This window comes from Sarcophilus harrisii, chromosome 3, assembly GCF_902635505.1.
Source record: "Sarcophilus harrisii chromosome 3, mSarHar1.11, whole genome shotgun sequence".
Lineage (NCBI taxonomy): Eukaryota > Metazoa > Chordata > Mammalia > Dasyuromorphia > Dasyuridae > Sarcophilus > Sarcophilus harrisii.
In genome coordinates, this window is record NC_045428.1 from 8,030,535 (window position 1) to 8,052,652 (window position 22,118).

At 47.6% G+C, this 22,118-nt stretch overlaps 1 protein-coding gene across 7 annotated transcripts in view; it reads right to left on the reverse strand.

Moving 5' to 3' along the window:
• LPP (LIM domain containing preferred translocation partner in lipoma) overlaps positions 1-22,118 on the reverse strand; it is a 626,695-nt gene that overhangs the window by 558,112 nt on the left and 46,465 nt on the right. For 5 of the 7 annotated variants that reach the window (XM_031957434.1, XM_031957435.1, XM_031957436.1 and 2 more), the window contains exon 2: positions 21,855-21,980. The gene's annotated coding sequence lies outside the window, so the exon portion shown is untranslated. Of the gene's footprint in view, positions 1-14,909; positions 15,100-21,854; positions 21,981-22,118 lie in introns of those variants that run through there. The other 2 variants (XM_031957440.1, XM_031957439.1) reach the window with 1 other exon arrangement.

The following is a 22,118-nucleotide window of genomic DNA, read 5'->3' on the forward strand; positions in this document are numbered from 1 at the left end:
CTGGAAGCCCATCATCTATGGACCACTTGGGCTCTCACTGGAGCTCACTGAATGAGTTCCCCTTATTGGGATGAGAAAAGGGGTTCAGGAAGAGACAAGACTTATTCCTACTAAGCAAGTCCCAATCGGAAAGCGCCCAAGAGTGTTGTTATCTGTTAGGTAAAAGCCTGCTTAGCCTTCCCATCATTCCCGGCTAATAATATAGAGGCTCTGCTGCAGTCTTATAGCATAATATAAATAGAGCAAACGGTCAAGGATTTAAGAGAAAAGAGTCTTGGGTCCTCTCTGATTGGGCTTATGATGGCAGCTGACCAAGAGGTCCCTGGAAAGCCCAGGTCCGAGCAGGTCCCCCCACTACCCAAACTCTAGTGGTTCTATCATCACCCCAAGGACAAATTTAAACTCTTGAGAATGCCATTGGAAACTTCAGGCTGGATCCAGTCCAGTCTTTTCTCACCTGGTTTCCTTCCACGTGGTCTATGGTTCAGCCACACTGTGCTATTACTCATCCATGACACTCCATCTCCCACCTCCAGATCTTTGCCCACACCGTTCTCCATGCCTCTGTCCCACAGATCCCTGGTTTCCCTCAAGACTCGGTTTAAGTGTCTGTTTGAAAGTCTTTCCCGATTCCTCCCCACTGCTGGGACTCCTACACACAGATATCTTGTGTCCATTTTGTATCCACCCATATGTGCAAGGGGGTCTCCTTGATAGAATGTAGCCCCTCAGGGCACACACCTGGCTCACAGTCAGTGCTCAATAAACACATGAAGAACAGAGGGTTTGAGCTCTAGTACCCCAAACTCTTCCTTTTAGTCTCCACAGAACCCAGTCACATGTTCTCCTGCTGACCAAATAACTCCGTCTCCAGTCAGGTCTACGTGGCTCGTAAATGGGCTACACTGGGACAAGGGAACCGCTGGTGACCTCGTCTGACGATACGGGAGCGGTGGAGCAAGGAGGAAAGTGGCAGGTCCTCTGACCACTCGGGGGGACCTAGAGTTCAGGGGCCGCAGAGCGGGGAAGCGCCCCGGGGCCGAGGGGAGACGTGGCGCTCAGGGGCCCCACACACACGAGGTTTGGAAAGATTACAAACCGGGAGGAGGGGGTAGAGCCTAGGAAGCAAAGCTAAAGGGGTAGAGCCGATGCAGAGAGAGATACTAATCAAGTTTAGCCATCCAATCCCAGGAGAACCGGGGGGAGGAGGGGTTCTGGGGCCCTCTGCAAACCTTCTCGGGCCATTTTGGAGATGCTAGAGACAGAATGGCTGGTTCTGTGGTGCAACCCAGCCGGAAACCACAGGGCCATCTCTGCTCTTCTTACAGAGCCAGTGGCTGAGCAAGAGCAAGGCACTGGTGTAAGAAGCTGAAAGCTGCTCTCCCAAGGCCATCAGAGCCGCTGCAAACATGGGGGACACACACTGCCTTCAGGGAGTCTGGAGAAAGAATCCTGGCTCTGCCACCCAACGGCATGACCTTGTTCCGCTCACAGAATCTATCACTAGGGTTTTTCCTCTGCTCAATGAGGTGACTCTTAAAGCAAAAGCAGGGACAGGGTGAAGGTCCTTTAACCCCCAAGCCCCATACTGCCTCTAGGGCTGCTGCTCACCTGGGAAATAGAGGCCCATCCTTCAGAAGGGCAGCCCTCAGGTCTAGCATTTGGACCAGATAAGAAACTGGATGCAAAGTGTCTTACAAATCTCACTTGTTATTCTAGGACCACGGGTCCCTATTAGTTCTCAAGAACTCCCTCATGAGGAGACTCCTTCTGCCGATGACGAGCGGCCCAGAGTCTCTGGGAGCTGCCAATGAGGATGCTGGGAATCTGGTACCTCACCCGGGGCCACCCTGGGAGCTGCCATTTGTGGCAGAAGGCGAATCGAAAACCAGCTCTACTTGATTCTGAAACCAGCTGTCTAGCCACTGTGTTATGCTGGCTTTATTTGGGTGGCTGTGTAGACAATACTATATATACACACACATGTGTGTATATATCAATATGTGTATATGTATGTGTGTGTGTATGTATTGCTATATACACATGTGTATATTAATATAAATATATACTAAACATACATATACTATATATAGGTATATATTAATGGGTATATGGTACTATATATACGTGTATTTATATTAATATACATGGGGGTATATATTACTATATACACATGTCTGCATATTGCTATACACCCTATACATATAGGTATATTAATGTGTGTTATTACATGTACACGTGTATATATTAATAGTTGGGGACATATAGTACTATATATATACACGTGTATGTATATTAATATCTATATATTAATATGTATTTGTATGTGTATATAACTACATATACACATACATATATTAACACATATATACTACATATATATATCACTACATATATGTATACATTGGTATATCTGTATTAATACATGTAGATGTGTGTTACTGCTATATACATAATAATTACACGCATACATGTATGTAGATATGCTTGTGGCTATAGATATCAATTTTCTAAAATTGATTCTCTGAATAAGAGACAGGTGGATTAGGGGACCTCGACAAAATTAGGTGGGATGGCCTCAGAGGCTCTGTTCTGACCGGTCCAAGCTAGCCACTGGTAATTGAAACCCAAGGATTTCCCAGGAGCCTCCTTGCTCACAGTGCCCAGTGCCCTCATCCGTGACTTTTCAGAAGACTAAAAAGTTGAGTTTCCACTGACCTCAGACATTTCCTAGCTGGCCAAATCACTTAACCCTAATTGCCTCAGTTTTCTCATCTGTAAAACAATCTGGAGAAGGCAATGGTGAATCTCTCCAGTTTCTTTGCCAAGAAACCTCAAATGGCATCAGGAAAGGTCAGATATGACTAAAAACTGTACTTGATTAATGCTCATCAGCTTGAGTCCCGGTCCCTAATCTTCTTCATTGTTTTCAATACATTAATTCTCTTTAAAATTATTTTTATTTTTTCAGGAATGACAATCACCTGTTAGACAATGTTGTGAGAAGAGCTTTGAGGAGAGATGGAGGAAAATCACTGGACTTTGAAAAAAATGCCTTCTGGCCCCCTTTGGATTCAATCAGAAAGTGTTAGGGACAGGTCTGCGTCTGCTACCATCAATCTGGCAAGAAGTAATTGCTTGTATCACTCCTGGGACTTAATGGGAACCTTCTTCACAACTCCAAGAGTTCCCAGCCCAGGCCAAATAATGTCGTCTTTGGTGCTAGCTCAGAACCAAGGGTTCCTGGGCCGAGAGAAGACCCAGATCCAGAAACGGAATTAAAAGGCGAGGGACAAGGGATAGGGGAGAGCTCTGGAGCCTGCAGACTGGGTGACTGTGGGGGAGTCTCTCACCTTCAGAACCACAGCTTCCTCATTTTTAAAATGGGGCTAATCAGACTGTACCTCAAAGGGTTATTATGAGGCTCCAAGAAGGTAATGTATGTAAATCACTTTGTAAAGGCTACAGCCAGCTGCAAAACCAACACCAGTCTTTGTGGGGCTTTGCTGAAAGAAGATATAAAAGACAAAAAACGACAATTTCTCTATGATTGTCAAGGGTAATAATAGAGAGCCTGAGAGGATCTAAACCTGGGTCCTAGACAAGGAATCGAGTCTTTCAAAATCGGGGGAGTTCTGGAGAATGACAGATGTCCCCACCTGTGATTTTACCAGTGTGGGAGATTCCAACATGGAAACTCCCTTCCTTGATAAGGTTGGCAACTTCTACTCTTATTGAGCTGCCCGAGCCACCAGACTTGCCTAGAGACAGAGCTGTAAGAGTCAAAATGGAGCCCAGTTTATAATGGAAATTATGTAATGGAAAAGAAAGTAGAATTTGTTATCAGAAGTACTGGTTTCAAACCCCATCTTGCTTATTACCAAGTAGCTATAAGCAAGTCATCGAGTATCAGAGTTCATCAGGGACCGACAAGGTCCCCTCTAGCTGAAGATTCTCCTTTCGGTCGCCACCATCAGTCCCCTATCAGCCCATCAATAAACATTTATTCAGTATCTACTAGGTGCCAGGCCCTAGCCATTAAGCTAGCTGCCTCCCTTCCAATGTTTCATACAAATCTGAACTGGATACGGTAAAGCAGGATTTTAAATCGTTTTTCTTCTGTGGTCTGAAGGGGGTGAAAAGGCCGGTCACATTTACACATTTACAACCATCCACGTGACGCATCCGGTAGCGGATGAGCGGGCTCCCAGAACCCTCAAAATTAGGCCACCGGAATGATCAGATGTTCCATTCGAGAAGGCCTTTGAAATATTAATTTACTGAATAAAAGGTTCCACTGGACAAACAGACTCCCTCCCATCCTTGGGAATACTCCAAAAGGATACCGTTAAGTGATCTCTCTGGGAATTTCCTTCCTCCTCAGGCACTCCAGGAGGTCTAGGAAGCAGTTCTGGGCATTTCTGAGGGAACCCTCCCAAATTCAGGAAAACCATTGGGAAATCTCCAGACAGCCCAAATCCGCAATACGCGGACATGGAAACAGCCTCGGAGAAGCTGGAGGGAGGAGGGGAAGAGAAGGGCAGGAAGCCAGGCCCGGATTTCTATCTAAGCTATGAGTCAAGCTTTGGATGGGGAGAAAGTAGCTGATGTCACCAGTCTGTGCCTCAGTTTTCTGGTCTGCAAAACAGGCACATCTGTCCATTGTACAGGAAAGAGGGAAGACTAAATGGAAGGACCAATGTGAAAATCTTTAGTTTAAGATCTATAATCATGGAGGGTTTCTACAACAGTAGTTTCCTCCTCTATTTTAGGGGCCAAACCTCTCACTTCACCAGTACAGGGAACTCTGAGGTGAGGAATTGCCCTCTATGCAACAGAGATTCCCATTTTGCCACTGAAAGCCTTGCGTCTGAAGCAAGTTCAAGTCTCCAAAATAAAGGAGAGCCAATATTTATATAGTGCTTTTCTATCCCATTTGATCCTCTCAACCATCCCTGTTATTAACCCCATTTTACAGATAAGGAAACTGAGGCAAAAGGAGGGGACTGGAATAGATGGCACCTAAAGTCCTGTTCAGGCAAGAGCTGCAAACCCATAATTTCTGCTGCAAGATCCTTAGGTCGTAAGGAATAAGAAACGATGAAATCAATCTCAGTGCTGGCTGCCTAAAGAATCCCTGCCCTCGAGGGACTAGCTTCCCTCTGGGGAACCCAGTATTGCACAGGTAAGTCAAAGCAGGTCAGAGTGAGGGCTGCTATGGGCTCAGGAAACAGATGCCATGTCATCCCCAAAGCAATTCAAATGAAAATAAAGTTTCCATTGCTCTGAGGGACAAGTTAGAGGCCCTTTCAAAAATCACATTTTGATTTTTCTAGAATTATCAACTGCCAGAGACTGATGGTTGTCATGCAGGGGACCCCCAGTTGTGTGAGATCACCTGGACCCCATTGACTCCCGAGGCAGCCAGACAGGTTGGGACAGACGGCTCTAACCACGGCATCGTCCAGATGATCGGCTGACTGACCCACTTGTCGCTCAGGGAGGTTATGACTTGCCCTAGTTCACAAAGACCACAAGCATCCAAGGCAGAGTTTGAACCCGTGTCCCCTCATTCTAAACTCGGTCCCCAAGACTTCTGACCTCTAATGTGCTAGAACCAGAGTCAGAAAGAGCTCAACTCAAATCCAGCCGAGACACCGGCTAGCTCTGTCCCTTAACCCGTTTGCCTCAGTTTCCATAACTGAATTAGAGATGTCTCCCAGGGTTACTGTAAAATGGGTCGCATCCAGAAGGCGCTAAATAAATGGTGCCTTCACTTCCCCACCCCATCTTCCCTTCCCAGGCCCAGCATCTCCAGTCCCTCACCCGGTTCTCAGCTGCCCGGGCTGGAGGCCCATTCAGGTTACAAAGTGCAGTCTGAACCAGATGGCCTTGTGCCCCGAGAAGCCACATGACTCACTAATAATCCTCAAGAACGATGAAATTGGCTTCTGCCAGAAGAAACTGCTTCCGGAAAAAACCAATACCTGCTGCTTCGAAGGACAAAAAGAGGAAATATTTAAATTTTTAAAAAGAAATACCACCCTGGTCAGAGTATCCAATTATGCCATGATGTCAACAGGGGAAAACGACTTCCTTCCCGACTCCTGAAGGGCCCGGTTCGGCCTCCAGGCAAGAGATGCCATTACCTAATAAGCGAGGGCTGCTCCAGGCCTCCTGGGAGGTCTCCGAGGAGCCGAGCTTCCCTTCACCCCTGAAGAGGCTTCTTCCCATGGCCGGGCACTCAGGATGGAGAGGGAGCTCGTTTGTTTGTTTGTTTTAATCACAAGTCTACTTCAGGCTGAACTCTTACTCAAAGAGCCGGAGCAATAACCCGCAAGATAACCAAACGTGTGCAGGAAAGGAGACGGGGCACTGGGGATTTCATTCATTTAATTCAGATAAAGGATGTCGGCTCTAGGAGAAAAGGCACCTGTTCATTTTTGTCACGGTGCCCAGCACACAGCAAGTACTTAATAAATGCATAACTGATTGAACTCAACAACTATTTTTTAGACACCTATTGCGTATAGACATCAGTGATGAGAATCCCTGCCCTCTAGGAGCTTATTTGTGGAGAAATATTAGTTACCTTGTTCCTTGATGAGATACAACCTGATAGAGTTCACCTCAAAAATGGGAAAAAAATGGGGTTTAGAATCTAAATCTCAGGCAACTCTGACCAAGAAACTTTGCTGTGGTCAACTCTCCAAGACTAAGTGGCCATGAAGAAGTGAAGCTATGTGGGGAAAGTTCACCCCAAAACCAGAAAAAGTGGGGTTTAGATTCTAAATCTCAGGGGACTGACCAAGAAACGTCACTCTGGACAACTGTCTAAGACTTAGTGGCCACAAAGAAGTGAAGCTACACAAGGAGAAAGACCAGATAAAGAAATCCTTTCTCTAAACCAATAAAACTACAGGTCTAGTGTCTGATACTGTCCAAAGATTCCCCTGAAAGAAAAGCAGTTTGGTATGGAAGAAAGCAGTGGGAGACCTGGGACAGGATGATGGGAAGGGACAGGAGCAAAAGGATGGCTTGGTTCTGGCTAAGATCAGCCACATTCATCCAGACCAAGGCTGCAGTGGGCAGGGGCTGAGGGCAGCCTGAGTGTGAGTGATGGGCAAGGTTTAGAAATGGCCATAGAATAAGAGAGCCACCCAGGAGGGACCTCCCAAAGGTCTCTGGTTGTCCCTTTCTCTGTATACCCCAAGTTAAGGACTATGGCTTCTCCCAACACAAAGAAGCTGTAAGATCTTGGAAAAGATTGATTGGGTTGAACAGGAGCAGTGCTGTAGACAGAAGGGAAGGATAGAGTTTACTTAAAGGGGGAAGTCCTGGATACACCAAATAACCTAACCCTGGGAAGGGGAGGGGCAAGGTTCTGAATCTTATTGAAATAAAAGAACACCAGGACTAAGGCTAGAGTGCGGGAAGTGGTACCTGGACCGAGAAGAGGGCCACAAAGTGCTCCTTCAGGCTTAGGAGAAACTGGGGCCCAATCCCTGACCTAAGTACTCACTTAAATCCCCCAAGTCTCAATTTCTCCACCTTTAAAATATGGAGGATGGACTTGGAGGTCCCCGCTAGGTCTCCTATGTTAGGATCGCTGATCTGTGAGGTAGAGTAGCACTGATACTTTGCTCTTGGCTCTTCAGCCCTCAGGGTAACAGCCCCCTCCTCTGGGGCTGGTGAAGCCATGAAAAGCCAAGATGTCCAGAGGCTCCCTGTCTTTAGGAATGAAGGGAGGGGCAAAAGATACCCCCCTCCCAAATCTCTCCACAATACAAAACAAGATCTTTGTGAGGGGATACAAGCAGCTTAGGAGAGTAAGGAGCAAGATGAGATGCTCAGAATTCTTTGCCCTTCAGGACTGCCGCACTCCCTTAATGCCTGGGGCCTCCTACTCGCTCTGGAGCCTCCCTCTGCCATAACATCCCCTTTTCCCAGGACCTCCACTTTAGGGAAAGGCCCAGCCAGCCAACTATGGTCACCCTCCTACCTTTGCTAATGGTGCCCCAGGCTTGACAACTATATTCCTACACAAGGAAAGAGTTTTGGGTTTTAGCTCTTTTGCTAGCATGATTCTCGCCCCTCTCCCACTCACCTCCATTTTTCTGTTCCCCTTTATGTTTTCTTTCCCCATTAGAACATACATTCCTCGGAGCAAGAAAATATTTCTGGTTTTTGCTTATATTAAGCAACGCCTAGCATAAACTCAACAATGAATAAAGAATTATTGCCTCTAACCAGAAGAAAATAAATGGGACCTTCCAACATTTTATTCAATGGATTTGCTGGGGTCACCACTTCCCCACCATTCTCCTTGACTCTGCTCAAAGTGATCCATCTTAGCAAGCTTCTCCTCTAATGAAATTGTCCCCCAGAAAAAGAAATCATGGTCAAACATGAAGGGAAGCCTGAAGAGCTTTGCCAACAGACAGAGCTCCAGACCAACCTACCACCAGCCAATTAATGGTATTTAAATTTAATCTAAATTAGCAGGTATTAGAGAGCTTTCCAATTCCAGGCTAAAATTCCAAGGAGAATTAAATGTTAGATGTAATGTCATTGGTTGTTTTCTATTTAAATTTCATTTATATTTCAGAAAATGTCTATAATAGCTTTCCTTTAATAAAAAAAAAAAAATCTCGATTAGGTCAAAATCTAGAGAGTGAAACCTGCTCTAAGTACAGCTGTAGGGACAACAGTAACCAGTGGTTTCCCATAAGTGCAGGAGATGATTGCAATCTGGTCTTTGGTCTGCCTCAGTCCAATACCTTGACACATAGTAGGTCCAATGCATAAATGCTTCCAAATCCACGGCAGAGAGCCAGTGAGATCTGCATTCTACCTCCTGCCTGAGAGGAAAACTTAGAGTCAAAGAAGAAAGTACTTGTGGGATCCCACCTGTGGGAAGAGGCGAGGCTGTGCGCTCATGGCCATGTCATTTTGCTTCTCTAAGACTCAGCTATAAAAAGAAGACTTCTAATAAATGTCTTCCATTGTCCAAATCTGTGATCTTGGCTGACCTCTTTATTTCTGAAATCAGAGACCCCAGACTCTAAAAATCCTTCTGGCCTTTAACAGTCTAAGACTGCCTGAGGAAAAAAGATTCAAGCCATAGGCCCCGAAAGTCTGTCCTGATTGTTGACCCTCATTTTTTTTTTTAATTTAAATTTTATTTATTTTATTTTCATTTAATCTTCTGTAATTCTCCTCTCTAAGCCTCAGGAGGTTGGTGAGCAAACAAACAAGGCTCATTTTTCAGATCTGGTTTTAAATCTGCCTCCAGGGTTCATCTATCACCAAGATAGCCTTGGATCAAGAGGAAGTTCAGGAAAAGGGAAGTCCCATTCTTCTGCTGGGAAATGGCAAGGCTCTGGTCAGAAGACATAAGTAGCACCTGATACATTTCCCAGAAGCAGATCTGTAGCAAGTAATCAGCCAACATGGATGAAAGGTAAACTAGAGGCTAAGCTGATTGATCAGGGTCTCCCATGTCCTACCACCCATGTTCTTAAGAGAGACCTTGAGAGCACTAAGAGCAGGAGACACGAAAAGCCAAGAGTTAATACTCCCTAACCTCAAGCACCTTACAATCCACTAATCCAGAGGAGAGGTGGGGGGTTTCCCCCCCTTTGCTTGGGAAAATCTGGTGCCTTCGGGAGGATCAGCAGCTGGATGGGGCAAACGCTGACCAGGTGCTGATTCGGCCACATCCGAGGATCCGACACCCAGTAATGGAAAAGCCCTTTCAGACCGCCCCATTCATCCCACCCCACTCACTTTATGGCTGAGCCCGGAGAGGGAAACTGGGGTGCCCTCAATCCCCATGCTAGGGAACCCATGCTACGGGACTCAATCCCAGGCCTCCTGACTCACGGCTCCCATTCTTTATATGGGATGTTATATGAGGTCAAGTTGCCTCTAACAAGCTAGTACAAAGGTAAAGAACATACATACCTCATGATAACAGAGGTCAGAGGAGAGCTGAGACCCAAGAGATGAGAGGCTTCAGCCTCCTCCCACATTTCCTGCTCCTTCTCTCCAGCTACTGCTGCCCCCAGTCATACGGGGCCTCCAATCATTCTACTGCCCCCAATCATTCTGCTGCCTCCAAATTCTGCTAACTCCAATCATATTAGGGCCTCCAGTCGTTCTGCTTCCAATCATATTAGGGCCACCAATCATTCTGTAGCCTCCAATCATATTAGGGCCTCCAATAACTCTGCTCCAGTCATTCTGCTACCCTCAAAAAATGCACCTTCTAAATAGGAAGCATTTGCCCTGGTCCTCCCCCCACTAACCCGGCCAATAGAATCTCAGCCTATTGAAAGCGGGGATGATTTCACCCTTATCCCTGGACCTCCGCACCTGGAATCAAGTATTTACCAAATAGTTGATGAGTAATTGCTGTGGGGAGGAAGGAATCACTTCCAGCTGCAGGGATCAGGGAGATCTCTTTTTTCAAAATTCATTTTATTTTCAGGTCTGCATCCTTGCCCCCCTCCCACACACACACCTTAAGTAGGACCCCCTCCACTGCGAAGGCCAGAAAAGCAAGTCTTTCTTTTCTTTTTATTATTATTATTATTATTATTATGCAAACATGCAGTGTCAAGCAAGACAAGTTCCTACACTGGACAAATGAAATCAGGGAAATCTTCATGGAGGGAGAGCTAGAACTGGGGCTTAAATGAAAGAATGATTTCCCTGGGTGTCAGTAGGAAGAAATCCCCCTCCCCCCCAGACATGGAAAAGAGAACGGGGACAAATACAAGGAGATGAGAAAAGGCAAGATTTCTGTGGGGATCCACACATGTTCCGGTTTGATTGAAACACCAAAGCAGAAGGGTATGTTAAGGCAGGAAAAGTCATGGCTGCCAACTTCTGAGCCTCAGTGTCCCTCCCTGTCAGAGGGCTGCCCTAAATGATCCCTGGGGTCTCCTCCAGCTCGAAGACGGTGCTGGTGCTGGCTGAGAAGCCCACAATTCTGACCGGCAGCCGGATGGAAGCTGGGGGCTAGGGAGCCAGCAACGCTCCCAGATTTCCTACCTCACCATCTATAGGGCAGAAGTCAGGAGCCTTTTATGGTGAGTGGCGACACCATGGAACCTGGGGAGGGGGACATCACACCTCAGAAAGGTCCTGCTACCACCCAGGGCGAGGAGAAACGAGGAAATCCTTGCATCCAAGTCTGCCATTTCCCAGACGAGGGAAGGGAGGGATGTCCCAAAGGGGGTGAGGGTCTCGCCAAGAGATGAACCAGGATTTCAACCCAAGACTTCCAAGTCCGGCCCAGTGAGGACAAAAATGGCGACGTTTGCTAAACTTTACGATGCACTTTCCATGGAGCATCTCATCTAAGCTTGCAAAATAGGAAGCCCTGCTTTCAGCCCCATCTTAGAGGAGGAACAACAAGGCTCAACCCAGTCCCCCCTCCTATCTCCACAAAGCCCCGTCTCCAGGACAGACATTATTCCCTTAGAGGCCCGGCCTCCAGCTCCTTGTACCCATGCGTCCCTTGGGCAGGACCGGAGGCTGTGCCATCCCTTGGCAACAGCCTGAGTGGGCACCGTCCAGGGACAGGGAGAGGGGTGCCCGAGGTGGTGGTGGCTGCCATCCCGGGGGGCGGAGGAGGGGAGAGAAGGGCCCCCCTGCTCCTGAACTAAGAGCTGAAGAGGAGAGGGGAGGGGTGAATGTGGGGGTGCCATGTGTGAATTATGTGAGTGCAGGTGTGAGTGTGAGTGTAAGTGTGAGCAGCTGTGTGCACACACACATATCTGAGAAAGAGAAAGGCAGAGAGTGTGTGTGTGAGTGTGAGTGTGAGCAGCTGTGTGTGCACACACATCTATAAGAAAGAGAAAGGCAGAGAGTATGTGTGTGTGAGTGTGAGTAGCTGTGTGCGCACATGCACACACACACATATCTGAGAAAGAGAAAGGCAGAGAGTGTGTGTGTGAGTGTGAGTGTGAGCAGCTGTGTGTGCACACACATCTATGAGAAAGAGAAAGGCAGAGAATGTGTGTGTGTGAGTGTGAGCAGCTGTGTGTGCACGTGCACACACACACATATCTATGAGAAAGAGAAAGGCAGAGAGTGTGAGTGAGGTGAGTGGGTGTTAAGGGGTGCCCACATCTAGAGAAAGAAAAGAAAGGAGAGATGTTGGTGGTGGGTGAGAGCTGGGGCCAACACACATATCTATGAGAAAGAAATGGGTTGTGGATGTGACAGTTGTTGCACACACACACACAATATCTAGGAAAAGAGAAGGCAGAAATTTGTGTGGGGTGGCAGCTGTGGGCACACAAATATTTCTAGAGAAAGAAAGGCAGAGGGTGGGTGTGGTGTGAGCGTGGTGCGCCACACACAATATCATGAGAAAGAAGAAGGCAGGGTGTGTGGTGGGAGGGGCATGTGGCGCCACACAATTATCTATGAGAAAGAGAAGGAGAGGTGTGTTGTGTGAGTGGGCACTGGCAAAATACATAAAGGGCAGAGTGTGGGGCCCGACACACACACAATTCGAGAAAGGGGGGTGGTTGGGGGTGGGGTGTCAGGGGGGCCGTGGGCCCAGGACAGGGAGGGGGACCTCCTGCGGGGCAGAAGCCCAGGGTGTTGGAGGGCAGTGCCCGCACCGGGCACCTGCCAGGCCCACAGGCCCTGCATCTCCTCCCGCAGCCCTCCCCTCCTCCGTCCGAGGGCCCGACGGTCCCACTGAGGCACGCCGGCCGGGGCGCGGAGCTGGGAGAAGGAGGAAAAGCCAGAAAGAGGCCAATAGGAGCCGAGCCCAGGGTGCACCCGCGGGGGTCCGGCTCCTGGCGCAGAGCGAGACCCCGCACAAGCGCCCCCGCTCCGGGGAGGGGGGGGCGGCTCTCACCCCAGCCGGCTGTGCGGTCGCTGCGCCTGGGCCCCCCACACACAGCCCCGGCCCCGTCTCTGGCTCCCTCCGGCCTCTGGGAACCTGGCCCCCAAGCTTTCACCCCGCCCGTCTGGAGGAGGGACCCGCCCCCACCGGCAGGGGGGAGGCGAGGGGAGGGGCCTCCCACACACACACACACACACACCTCAAACCACACACATCACACAGTAATCACAATCCCACCCCTCCACATTACAAAAAACCCCCCTCCCACCGTTCCAACACACATGCACTACCTTGTCAGGATGCACACAACTTCTCCAAACATACATACACAATCACACACACTCCTCCACATCATAAAAATCCACCCCCCTCCACCGGCCCACACACATCCCCACACGTGGAGCACACATTTCTCTCACCCTCAATCCCTCCCACCACACCCCTTTACACCAATTCTCCCACACAAAACCTCCCCCACCCACCTTCTTCACATATCACCCCACTCACTTATAAATCCCCACCACCACATGTTCACACTGCCTCCACCTTGGAATGCAACAAACCCTTCCAACAATACACAATCACAATCCACTCCCCTCCAAAAACTTACACCTTTGGATAAAAATTTAAAAAAAATATACACACATTCTCTCACCCCACCCCACTCCCATTACAATCACACCCACACACATTGTCATACATGCCTCCACACTTTCGGATACACACCTTTTTCACACAACAAACCACATCACACTTCCCTCCCCACCGCATCCACCTCCCACACCCACACTTCTCAGAAATGCACACAATTTTCTTACACATATCACACTCACACTCACACACATATACACACTCCCACTCCCACTCCCACACACATATCATACTCCACAAAACAATCCACACCCCCCACACACCACACCACACACCACACACTCCCACTTCTCAAAATCACACAATTTTCTTAACACTCCACACACATACACCACACTCACACATATACACACTCCCACTCCCCCCCACACATATCATACTCCCACAATAATATACAATCACACACTCCTCTCACACACACACACCACACACTTTCACACACACACACACTCCACACTTCTCAGAAATGCACACAATTTTCTCACACACTCCCACACACACACATCACACTCACACACCAAAAACACCCCCCCATTCTCCACACCATCCCTTTCCTCCCACACCCCCACCCCACACATATCACACTCCCCAATCCAATCCACACTCCCCCACTTTAAATCACCCCCACACACACATACACCTCCACTCCCATTCTCACACACATATCACACTCCCACACACATATCAATCACCCCCTCTCCACACACACACACACTCCACACTTCTCAGAAATGCACACAATTTTCACACCCCCCACACATATCATCCCACATATAACCTCCCCTCCCATTCTCACACATCACCTCCCCTCCCTCCACACACATATCCAATCCACCCTTCTCCACACACATATCCCCCCACACAATATACCTCCCCCCTTCTCCACACATATCACACTTCCACACACACATATCCAATCACACACTCCTCTCACACACACATATCACACTCCCACACACACATATACACACTCCCACTCCCATTCTCACACACATATCACACTTCCACACACACATATCCAATCACACACTCCTCTCACACACACATATCACACTCCCACACACACATATACACACTCCCACTCCCATTCTCACACACATATCACACTCCCCCACACACACATATACAATCACACACTCCTCTCACACACACACCACACACTTTCACACACACACACACACACACTCCACACTTCTCAGATGCACACACAATTTTCTCACACACACTCCCACACACACATTCCCACTATCACCTCCCCCCCTGCTCAGGCCCCAGCAGACCCCCCCCCCCACCCGTGCAGACTGAGGCGTCCTGGCCCCTTCCCGGCAGCCCCCAGTGGAGGGGCAGCCCCCGGGCCCCCCACCCGCTCACACACGTGTGTACTCACTCTGAGGCGGCTCTCCCCTGCGTGCTCCCTCACTCCCTGAAGCTCTCTCACACACGCCCTTCTTCCTCAACTGGAAGGAGGTCCTGCAGGAGGGGGCCGGGGCTTGGCCTCCTGAGCAAGGGGAAAGGGGGAGGGGAAAAGCCTCTTTTCTGGAAGCAGGAATTCAAATCCTGCTCCTTCCCACCCCGGAGTCGCCTCCCCTCCCCTCCCCTCCCAATAGATCAGAGCGATGGGTAAACATTTCCAAATATGGAGAAGCAGGCTAAGGAGGATGTCCAAAAAGTCAGCCTTCTCCGGCACTCTGGCAGGCCGGGCCCCTCCAGGAGCTACTCCGGGGCTCCTTGTCAATGATTAACCCCCGGAGATGCCCGGGCCGGACTCTGCTCCGGATGCCCTCCAGTTCCTGGTAGGCGGAGGAGGCAGATACCATCGGGTGGCAAAGGGCCCCACAGGCCGGGATCATGACGATTCCCTCCCGCTGGGCTGGGGACACACCTAAGGGCGCGGCGGCGGCGGCGGCAGGAGGGAGCAGGTGTGGAAGGCAGGGAGTGGCTGGGCTCACAGCAGGCGCCCCCCACTCCTCCTGACCCACTGGGTCCCAGCAGGAGACCCTGGCCCCCTCCTGGGTGGGCACTCAGGGCACAGAGTCTCAAGGATGTCGGGGCCAGGTAGAATATCAGCTCTGAATGGAAGCAGACCTCGGTCCCGGGGAACCGGGATGCCCAGCTCTGACCCTGTGGCCCCAGGACCACTCCGGGCCCAGCAGGCCCGGGAACGCCCTCTCCTTCCCTCCACCTCCAATGCCCTCTCCCTTCACCTCTGCCTCTTAGCCTCTAGAGCATCCTTCAGGGCTCGGCTCAAACTCTGTGGCCCACAGGAAGACACTCCTGCTCCCTGCCCCCAGCTGCTAGCACTTCCCCTCCCCCTCCACTCCAAAATACCCTGTAGTTATCAATCAATAAATATTTATTAAGCACCTACTATTTTCCAGGAACTCTGCTAAGTGCTAGATTTATTTATTTGGTAAATTATTCAGATATGCTTCTATAGGCAACTTGAGAAGCTACAAGCTGCTGCCGGTCTCCCAGAAGGAGGGAGTCCCTCCTCAGGACCTCCCTGGACTAATAAAATCACAAATTGCCTCGCTTCTAAAACCTACTTGCCCGACTCTCTGCGAAGAATAGAAATGACCCCAAAGCAGGAGGCATTTATTTTTGTCTCTGTATCCCACCACCTGGCACACAGTAGGTGCTTATTAAATACCGTGCCACGAGGGAAGGACAGATCCAATCTACCCCTCCCGGGGTCACGTGCTCCATTCACTTTACCATCATTCTCGGTGACACTTTTGTACATTTCTCAAATATCACTATCTAGAGAGATGAATCAAACCTCATTTTACACTTTTTTTTAACCAAAAAAGTAGCGTTGCCATGACCCAATAGCCATCAGTGAGCTAATGTGCCCGTTCATCTTTGAGACAGAATCCCGGGTCCACGGCGCCAGGCTCATGCAATGGGAATAATGCTGAGGAGGAGTAACGGTTCCAGAGCAGCTAGAAAGCGTTTGCTCCGCAGCAGAGGCGGCCTTTGATGGGTGAAGATCTCCAGAGAGGAGGAACCTTATGTGTCGGAAGGAAGGCCATTCTGCTTGGGACCCTAGCAGGACCCTCTCCTTTCCCCTCCTTCCCCTCTGGGAAAATCACCAGTCATAGATACAGATGGCCCAATGGATACCCCAGATAACCCAATGGATGCCAAAGCCTGTGAGAGAGGGACACAATTCTGAAGGCCCAAAAGAGGCTCCTGGGGCTCTTGTGGACCAGGCTCTTTCACAACACAATACGATACTTGGACACATTTTGCTCAACATTTTTAGTACTAAATTGGATGAAAGCATACGGGACCCAAACAGAACCACGGGCAGGCTGTGCCCTGAATCAGATCTGCTCCCTCTAATAAGATCTCAACAGCCAGCAATGGCGATCTTGGCCCACAAAGGACTGACTCAGTGGAGATAAAGAGAGAAATTCAATAGAGATAAGTAGAGTCAATAGAGAGTCCTGCCATTGGGTGCAAGGATCAGTTTAACAAGTACAAGATGGGGGAAGTGGAATCAGATGGAAGGGATTGAAGGTGACGGCAGATCTGTAAGTTCAGCCGTAGTTAACATTGCAACAAGTCAGACAAGAGAGGCAGAGAATAAGACAGAGCGGCAATGGCTTCGCGGTACCCTCTCCTAGGCAGATGACTTTTGGTAATCCTATTATCTTCCATTCTTCGTGACTCAGTTGAAGAAAGTTACTGACTTCCGTTGGCAGTTAGGGGGTACACTTGGTAGAGCAGCGGGTACCAAGCACAGGAGATGCTAAAAGAAAATTGAGACAGAACCTGCTCTCAAGGAACTCACATGCTAATTAAAAGAAACAGCACCCAAAGAAGGGCTTCAATTCACGGGAGATAGAAAGGTAGGATGGTTCTCGGGCAGGATGAGTAGCAGGGTAGAGGGCAAAGTGCAAAATGGAAAAGTTAAAAAAATTTTATTTTTCCATGAGAGGTGACTGTTGGACTACAAAGGGCGAGGAGACAGAAGGGGTTGAGGAAATAAAGGCATGGGGTATGCATGATGGCAGACTGTCACGAATGGTCCTTTGGCAGAGCAACTGACTCCATTTTTCCAGATGACAAAATAAAGTTGAAGAAAGTATAGCATTTCACATTCAGGAAGGAAATCATTAGAGAAGAAGGACCACGAGCTAGACTTGCCTCCCAGTTCATTAAAGACCACGTTCCTGAAAATCCCAAGTGCCCAGTGACACATTTCCTTAAGTTACCATAATGACCTCAGACACTCAGAGCACTTGGTACAAAAATACCATGGTCCATTACACTCCTCACCACACACACACACTTCTACAAAGATCCCAACAATCTAGGTCAGTCCAAACAATGGAGTGTTCATTCATCCATCCCTAGCAACCCAACAATTAGTATCCACTGGTAGAATTACAACTATGTGCCCACAGTGTCCAATCACTAAGCAGGTCAAAAGAATCTCATCCCCAAACTCAACAAGCTGAGCTCTGACGGGGGAGACAAGTAATCATAAGCCGAAACAACAGGAGAACAGGATGAATCAGACGTCAATTGCTATGGCCACATATGAAACAGGAGGAGGGAATAACCAACCAGCAAGTACATATTAAGTACCTACTGTGTGTACCCAATATTGTGCTGAGAACAGAAAAGGAATGAGTTTTCAAATTTTTGCTCAAAGCTACTCACGTTCTAACAAAAGACTAATCCATCACTGGGGTTCAAAATCCCAGAATCCTAAAGGAAGCATCCTCTGAAACAAACATCCTTTATTGGACGAGCTACCTCCCAAAAGTTAGCCTGTTCTATTGAATGGGACAGTTTGCTGGTAATTTTCCTCACATCAAGTCAAAAATCTGACTCCCTACAATTTCTGCTCATTGATCCAAATTTCAGTTTCTGGAACCAAGTGGGGGGGGGGGGGGGGGGGTGAACATGCATTCATTAAGCATCTACTGTGAGAATTGGCTTTCAAAGATCTGAAGTCTAGTCATCACATTCTCTTCTTCTAAAGATCCATCATTTCTTTACTTGATCTTCATGTAGCAAAAACCTGAGGTCCCTTTAAACTACTCGTCACCCTCTGGTAGATCAGCTCTAGCTTAGCAGTGTCCAAATAGTAATCCCCAGAATTGAATACAAGACCCCAAAGGTCAGATCGGAACAGGAAACAGCTCTTATTCTCTTATGCTGGACACTGTCTTTTTAAATGGATACCCATTGATTGATTAATTCGGCCCAAGATTACTTTCTCTTTTATCTTTGCAATCATATTTCAAAGAGATCATAAAAGAGGGAAAAGGACCCACACGTGCAAAAATGTTTGTAGCAGCTCTTTTTGTGGTAGCAAAGAATTGGAAAATGAGTGGTTGCCCATCAATTGGGGAAGGGCTAGATAAGTTGTTGTATATGAAAGTAATGGGATATTACTATTCAACAAGAAATGATGGACAGATTGATTTCAGAAAAGCGTAGAAAGAGTTACATGAACTGCTGCTGATGAAGTGAGCAGAACCAAGAGAACATTGTGCATAGTAATGGCAAGATTGTGTGATGATCAACTAAGATAGAATTAGCTCTTTTCCGCAATACAGTGATCCAAGACAAGACCAACAGACTTGGGTTGGAAAATGTCATCCACATCCAGAGAGAGAACTATGGAGACAGAATGTAGATTGAAGCATACAATTTTCTCCTTTTTTCATTTGTTTTTTTTCTTTCTCCTGTTATTTTCCCCCCCTTTTAGTTTGGTTTTCCTTGTATGACATGAAAAGTATGGGAATATATTTAAAAGGATTGCAAGTATATAATCCATATCAGATTATCTATTGTCTTAGGGAAGAGGGGGAGAAAAATTTTGGGACACAAAATCATATATATATATATATATATATATATATATATATATATATATATATTTTTTTTTTTTTTTTTTTTTTTTGCTGAAATAATTGGAGTTAAGTGACTTGCCTAGGTTCACACAGCTAAGAAATATTAAGTATCTGAGGTTGGGTTTGAACTCAGATCCTTCTGACTTAAGGGCCAGCACTCTTATAGAATGCACCATTTAGCTATCCCTGTGGAAAACAAAATCTTACAAAAATAAATTTTGGAATCTACCTTTTTATATATTAGGAAAAATAAAGTACCTATTGAGGGGAAAAATGGAAATCCTGCTTGTAGATCTCACACTGACTTTCTTGTCCACTAAATGTTTACATTGTATTCACGCCAACTATTTTCTAGATTCCTCCATTTTGGTATAAAAAAATTAATATTTTGGTCCCTAACTTAGAATTTTACACTTATTTTGACTAATGCAAGGTATCTGTGCTAGAAATATATATGTTAGTACTTGGACACTGCCAGAAAGGACTGTTTGCAAAGAAGTGAAAAAGTCCTTTGTCATTCAAAAATATTAGTAATACGGTGATCCGATCTCTCTGGGACCTGTTTCCTCAATTAAAAAACGAGAAAGCTGGGATACATGATCACTGTGGTTCATTCTCTCTGGCTGTTTGTTTTTCCCCTTTGCGTTGGAAGGTGAAGAAGTGGAAGAACACATTTGACAGCCAAAAGGCCTAAGTGATGGAGCAGACCCAGGAAAGGGGGGAAAGAAGAAAAGGTGTTTGTCATTAATCAAGTGTAGTCTGACTGCCAGGACTCAGGACCCGAATAAAGGCCCCAACATCTGCCAAATCACAAAAGGTAATCATAGCAGCCAGAATAAGTAGGAAAAAAGGCGATGACTACACCCCAGAAACATGTGCACTTTATTAGTGCGCGGGGGGAAGGCAGCTCCCAGCAGCCTCGCTGGCAGCAGAGAAGCACATGGAGTTTCTTGAGTTCTCTCTCTCGGATTTGACATCAACATTAGGAATCGTCATCGGTATCCTGGATGGAGTTCATAGGGACCTGAGGGGCCAGTGACTGCAACCCCCTCTTTTTACAGGAGAAACTGAAACCCAGAAATGCTAAAGGACTTCTCTAAATCCTTTAGGTAGATTAAGTGTCAGAGGAAGGATTTGAACTTTGGTCCTCTGACTATACTATGCTATCTCTTATGTATTTCCAGTGACTTTGTGATCATCCTCGCTTCCCACCCAAGAGCCACTTATGGTTTTCCCCAACTCTGCTATCACTCCAAAACTCAAAACACAGCAGGGCTATTTCCCAAGTGATTCACGTCCCACTGAACGTCCAGCATTCCCAGAACCTAGTGACCCTGACGGTCAGGGGTTCAAAGCTAGAGACCTCAATCCAAACTCCCTCATTGCTGCACCATTAGCCCAGGAAGGCAAGCAAGCCTCCGAACTTCCGTCCCAGGACTACTGAGCAAAAAGGAAACTCATTTCCCCATAGGATAAAAGAGGGTTCTTTCTCAAAATTCCAAAGCATCTGGGAGGGCAAAGGTGGGAGGGCCACTGGGCAGATGCCACGGCTGCGAGCCTACGACCCGGTGCAAGCCACGGGATCTAGACCAGGGTCCTTTTCAGGGCTGGTCTCCCACCTCCTTAGTGGGTGGGGGGGTTCTGGCTGCAACTGTACATTCCTTTATAAACACAGCAAGCGATGAGATCATTGCCAGACAACGAAATAAGAAGGGCTACAGAAACCTAGCCGAGAAACAGCGGGACAGCAAAGCGCTCTCCCCCCACAGTCTCCACTGGAACTGTGCAAAGTGTTTAGGTAACTGCCGAGTTTCAAACTCCCAGGCTCTTTATCAGGAGAGCCCCAAGGGGGGCTTGTTAGCTGGTCATCCAGGTCGGATAATATATATATATATATATATATATATATATATATATATATATATATATATATACACACAAGCTAAGACTAATAGTCTCAGTTTATCTTTCACTTAAAAGTACCGACTTACTAAACCAGCTCTATATACAATTCCACATTCTAGCAGATTTACAATTGAACAAATGAACACTTGAGTCAAATAGAGTTCATGGAGGTGAACTTTGGAAGAAAGCTGGAGATCCCAGATTTTAGCTACCAGGCCTAACATGTTTTTAGGGTGAGGGGGCTCCAGAAATTAAGGCTCCCAAAAGCCTTAACATAAGATCTGGGTGTTGAGTCTCAGTAGGAGAATGCACAAAGAGTATGGTCGGAAGCTATTTAGAAGGGAAGGAAGAAGACATTTCGAAGTAAGAATATTTCCTGTCCAGCAGGGGCGGTACTTGAACTCAGGACATTTTCTAAATTCACAATAGAAAATGCATCTACCATCTCAGCAGCCTCCTGTGCTAGTCATTCCCCAAGGAAAATCTCCTAGTAACCAAGTTTCCCACCCGCCAAGTCCCCACAAGAGTAAAAAACTAACGGGGTTGGTACATACCGGTGATGTCTCTGACCAAAGAAGGCGGCCCGATGAAAGGAAAGTCTGGGTGGAAGAGCAGGTGACCTCCGTGAGCTTCCTCCGGGTCTCTCGCACCAGACGGCACCTGAGAATTCTCTTCAAGCCCTGCGGAAAGTAAAATTTCCTCATCAGTCACAAAGAGTTTTCCCTGGAAAGAAGCGCTACTGTGTCCCAAAGTGGCTGGCAGCCCGCTCTCCATCATCTGCCCTGACCTGGACTCCTCCAAAGGTTCCACTCATTGTT